At 48.2% G+C, this 5,131-nt stretch overlaps 1 long non-coding RNA gene and 1 other non-coding gene across 3 annotated transcripts; one reads left to right on the forward strand and one right to left on the reverse strand.

The window, feature by feature from the left end:
- Window positions 1-743: 743 nt before the first annotated feature.
- On the reverse strand, window positions 744-3,171 carry LOC141571081 (uncharacterized). 2 transcript variants are annotated; one of them, XR_012495615.2, is made up of 3 exons: window positions 2,903-3,171; window positions 1,649-2,565; window positions 744-1,093 (listed from the first exon to the last, which is right to left on the reverse strand). It is a non-coding gene; the product is annotated as an uncharacterized LOC141571081 (long non-coding RNA). The 2 variants fall into 2 exon arrangements; XR_012495612.2 differs by having other exon boundaries at window positions 744-2,565.
- Window positions 3,172-3,559: 388 nt separating this feature from the next.
- TRNAN-GUU (transfer RNA asparagine (anticodon GUU)) lies at window positions 3,560-3,633 on the forward strand. The gene has a single exon. It is a non-coding gene; the product is annotated as a tRNA-Asn (tRNA).
- The last annotated feature ends 1,498 nt before the right edge of the window (window positions 3,634-5,131 follow it).

Below are 5,131 nucleotides of genomic sequence, written 5' to 3' on the forward strand. Positions count from 1 at the left end.
TCACATGTACACATATTCCTACTCTTGGGAATATTCTGTTTGTGTCCCTAGTTTGTTTGTTTGCTTGATGTTCTTTTAGTTGAGGTGTAAAGAGGTTGCTTTTTCATATTAATTGATAAGTGCTTCATACGTATTAGGAATTTAATTTTACTGTCACATTTTGTTTTTTCCAGTTTACTTCATGGCTTACAGTTTTTGCTTACTCATTGATTCCGCATGTGGTATTGAGCGCCTGCTGTGCACCAGACGCTGTAGTTGGTGCTAGGGATTTGGCCGGGAGCAAAGCCGACTAAAATCTCTGTCCCTCAAGACCTTACATTTGAGTGGGAGCTTCCAGTACACAGAGTAATTTCCATGGACAGAACCATCTAGTACCCAGAATGCCTGTTTTATAGTTTGGTAAGTACCTATAATTACTGAAATATAATTGGCCTAATTATGCCATCTTCTTTCCAGAAAACCATTGTACCCACATGAATATGGGGGAAGAGAGACCCCAGAAACTGTGATGATATTTCCAAACAAGAATGACTGAAAGGACACCCTTAGACTTTCCAATGAGACTTAGTGGTTATTTCCTTTTCTTCCTTCCTCGCATTGCCTCTAACACATCACATCATGTGAAACTCCCACAGTCCGGGGCTGGAGAAATGGGGAGTGCAAGGCGGGTTGATAACAACAAAGAAATCTGGAGTCCTAGATTAGTCAGTTCAGGCTGCTATAACAAAGTACCATAGACTGTGTGGCTTATAAACAATAGAAATTTATTTTTCACCATTTTGGAGACTGGAAGGCTGGGATCTGGGCTGCAGACTGCTGACCTCTCATTGTACACTCACACAGTGTTAAGAGATAGAGTAGCTCTCTGGCGTCTTCTTAAAAGGACACTAATACCATTTATGAGGGCTCCATCTGAATACCTCCCAACACCATCACACTGGAGATTAGAATTCAACATGTGGGTTTGGGGGGACACAAACATCAGTCCATAACAGGGGACTGTGCCAGGAATGACTGCAAAATGGCTGACGCAACAAAGCCAATTCCACAGAGAGTCCTTTCCCTCAGTGGGGGCACGGGAGAGCCATGGGACCTGCAATATGGGAGCAAAATTGCCTCTTCACTAACCTGTGTGCATATGCGACTCAAGGATCAGGTGAGTGACCGCCCTCCGAAGCCTCAGCACTTGGAAATAACTCCAGGAAATGGGACAGAGGGAATCCTGGATTGACTGAGATTATCTTTTTGGCATCAGAAGAACAGGGGATCAAACCAGAAATTGAATGGAGTTATAGAAAAAGAAAGTTCTATCTCTTATATTATATATCCGAAAGATCTTATTGTGTTTTAAGAGGAATCACACAGAAAAAAAGAGATCATCGTTTAAACACTTAAATAAGACATTTCCACAGTTCTTAAGAAGAAACTAAAAATGCAAATGGAAAATTCCATTAAATTAGCATAATTTTAAGTTAACTTTCAAAAATGCAGTTTGGAAAATAGTATCCGTTCCACTATTTCCAAGGTGAAGGTCATCAATTCCTCTTCCACACAGGGGCCACTTGTGAGCACCATACATAAATATCCCTACAGATCCGGGATAAACATAACCAACTCCAAATGTTCCCCAGCACAGACCAGCAAGTACCTCATGACAACAGGATCTTTAGATGGTCCTCCTCAGAGGACTCCTCCACTCGCAGCGCACAGGCTCAACTCTGCAGGTGCCCATTAGCCTCCACCCTTCATCAGAAGCTGGCTGGCACTCAGCTTTCTCCTCCCTGGAGGCTAGGAGGCAGCACAGAGAGGAAGGGCTGCAGACCCCAGAGACAAAGATGCTCCATGTCACTGGTCATTAGGGAAATGCTTTTCAAGAGCACAAGGAGGTAATACTTCACACTGATGAGAATGGCAGAGAAAGAGAGAGAGAAAGGGAAGAAGAAAGGAAATAACAAGCACTGGCAAGGATGTGGAGAAATAGAAACCCTTGTGCACTGTTGGTGGGAATGTGAAACCGTGTAGCTGCTATAGAAAATGGTATGGTGGTTCCTCAAAAAATTAAAAGAATTACCATGTGTTTCATCATTTGTGCTTCTGCCTCTGTACCTAAAAGAATAGAAAGACCTTAAAGAGACATCTGCACCCCATGTTCACTTGCAGCATTATTCACAACAACCAAAAAGGTGGATGCACCCCACCTCCCCAGTGTCCATGGGCAGCTGAATGGGTAAAGAAAATGTGGTCTATACACAAAGTGGAGTACAATTCAGCCTTAAAAAGGAATGACATTCTGACACAGGCTAACACATGGCTGAACCTCGAAGACATCACGCTCAGTGGAGCAAGAGAGTCACGGGCCAAATACTGTGAGATTCCACTTACATGAAGTACCTAGAGTGGTCCAACTCCTGGAGACAGGAAGCGCATGGTGGAGGCTGGGGAGAAGGGACATGGGGAGGTCGGTGTTTAATGGGGACAGAGTTTCAATTTGGGAAGATGGAAGAGTTCTGGAGGTGGATGGTGGTGAAGGCTGCACGCAAGGTGAATGTCCTTAATGACACTGAACTGTGGAGTTAAAAAAAAAAAGGTTAAGATGAACTAGGAGGAGGGGGAGTGGAAAAGCTCTGAGGAGAGCAGGAAGGGCCCCTCGCAGGTCGCACTGACTGGAAGCGCAGCACACGCAGGGCCATTCACTGCGCGGAGTGCATTCCCCCTCCTGCAGGGCGAGAGGACAGGAGGGTCCCAGCGAACAGCAGTGCCACTGCACCCGGAAGCGGCTCCCCTCCCTCGGGCTCAGGGGAGCGCTCCTGCCCCAGGTGCTTGGCACCCTGGGTGTCCCCGGGTCAGTCCAGAAGTCGGGGAAGAGGGGCCTCCGGGGAACGTGTCAAACGGAAAGGCCTACCTTAAATGGCCACTCCCTCCATACGCCCTTTCGGATGTTCCCTAAGCCGGCGTCCTCCACAGAGGCCACAGCCCCGCCACCCCCAAACGGGGACACTGGTTCGTTGGAGGTGAAAAAATCTCAGTGCTTTATGTACCAGACACAGATAGACAGACGGCAAGTTCACGGACACACTACGTCCGTGGTATGGGAAAGTTACGGGCGGTGGTTAGGGACAAAAATGTCTCAGGGGAGGGACAATCGCACAAGCACGCACACACGCATGCACACACGCATGCACACTCACACATGTGCGCACACATGCAAGCGCGCGCGCACACACACGTTGGGAGGCCTCTGAAGTCTGGCCTAGCGGCCGTGCTGCGGTCCCGCAGGCCCACGCAGCTCTCGCTGTCCTCTCTCAGCCTCCATCGCATTTGGTTTGGCGACTTCGCCCCCTTCCCAGGCTGTCCCCGACCGACACTGGCGGGCGTGCCACCGTCACCCCGCAGGGCAGCCCCCGGCGCTGACAGGGACGGGCGCCCTCCCCGCAGCCCGGCCGCCGCCCCTCCCGCCTGAGCTCGCTTCTCCGCCGGGCCAGCGCGGTGACGCCTTGGGCGGCCAGAGAGGCGTGGCCGCGAGAATCTGTACGTAGCACAGGGCGGCTTTGGTAGCTGAGTCTCTGTGGCGCAATCGGTTAGCGCGTTCGGCTGTTAACCGAAAGGTTGGTGGTTCGAGCCCACCCAGGGACGCGGCGCTCATTTTCCTGTGCGTGGCTTCATTTTAATGCCACCACGGAGACATTTTTAATGGAATCAGAAGTACGGCTACAAGGTTCTAGGACAGAAGACACTGAGTGGTCTAAGAGCGACACGGCTTCTGCCCTGGCGGCCGATAGTTTCTTAATTCTATTCCTACCGTGCATCCAGGGGAAATCTGCCCACAGGCTTCAGGTGGCCTGCCCAAGGTTGTTCACCAACAGCAGTGACTGTAATGGAAACAAAAGTTTGCCTACGGACAGGTGAATGAATAAACGCCACTGGTTTCTCTCGGAAAATCTGACCCCACCAAAAGGCAAATGCAGCTACTCAACAGTGCCTCATCACCTGCCAAGACGACCTGGGGAGCCTCGCTAAGGGGTGTGGAGAAGCCTGTGGAAGCACCAGCACCCTAAGAAACACTTGGCTCAGTTAAGCTCTGCTGCAGCTTTTGTGTGATGGACTTGAACCCAGGCAAAGGGGTCAGCGTTTTCTTCGGATTTCTGACAAAATTCTCCCTGACACTAACTCAGGCAGAAATTGTATGGGTTCCTGTTAAAAGGTCTCCATGGCTTATTTTCAGCTCTGGTCTCAAAAGACGTAGTTTTCAAGCAGATGATCACATAAGACTCTTTATCGAGTACCCATGATATGATGACATGATGATATAATTCATTCCTGCTAGGACTGAGGTCCCAGGGTAGGGGCTGTGTCTGGAACAGACTCACCATGGATAGGATTTAGAGAAGGAAGAGCTGTCTCACTAGGCTGTCTTTCAGGGAATGCCTGGCAAATGCTGGCTGATGATTATTTATCAAATAATTGTTGGTAATAACGTATCCTCTATTGCCTAGTTAGGAGCCCTAAAGGAGGAGGCACACTTTGTCCTCACGGTGCAATTCCAGGCAGAGTACCAGCGAGCTCCTCCGCCTCCCAAAGTATTCTCACGTAGCGGTTGTTGTGATACTACTCAAAATTCCAAACTTTCCACTTACACTTAAGGATAGCTTTCTTTCATTGGAAACAAAATAAAATGGGGGGGGGGGGCGCGGAGGACTAATTAGGTCATAAGATCGTTTATACACAGTTTAAATGGAGTCTAACATTTCAAGATGAAGAAGGCATAATATTTGCCTGAATTTTACTGAAGCTATGGGGACTTACCGTGTTTCCCCGAAAATAAGACCTAACAGGAAAAGAAGCCCTAGCATTATTTTTCAGGAGGACACCCCTGAACATAAGCCCTAATGCGTCTTTTGGAGCAAAACTTAATATAAGATCCAGTCTTACTTTCGGGGAAACACGGTGGAAAGCATGTCCTTCCACTTTGAAACGGGCTACATTTACATATTTAACTCCCTAAGCTCCTTGAGGGAGGAGACCATTTTCTATTATAAATGATCATTTTGGGTTCCAAAGGATTTCTTCAGAATACAGTTCAAATTCTTGCGTTTAGCACACAAAGTTTTTTCTGATGTTAAAAAGAACAGTT

This window comes from Rhinolophus sinicus, chromosome 16, assembly GCF_057876585.1.
Source record: "Rhinolophus sinicus isolate RSI-liver-muscle chromosome 16, RSI-T2T, whole genome shotgun sequence".
In the NCBI taxonomy this organism is placed as follows: Eukaryota; Metazoa; Chordata; class Mammalia; order Chiroptera; family Rhinolophidae; genus Rhinolophus; species Rhinolophus sinicus.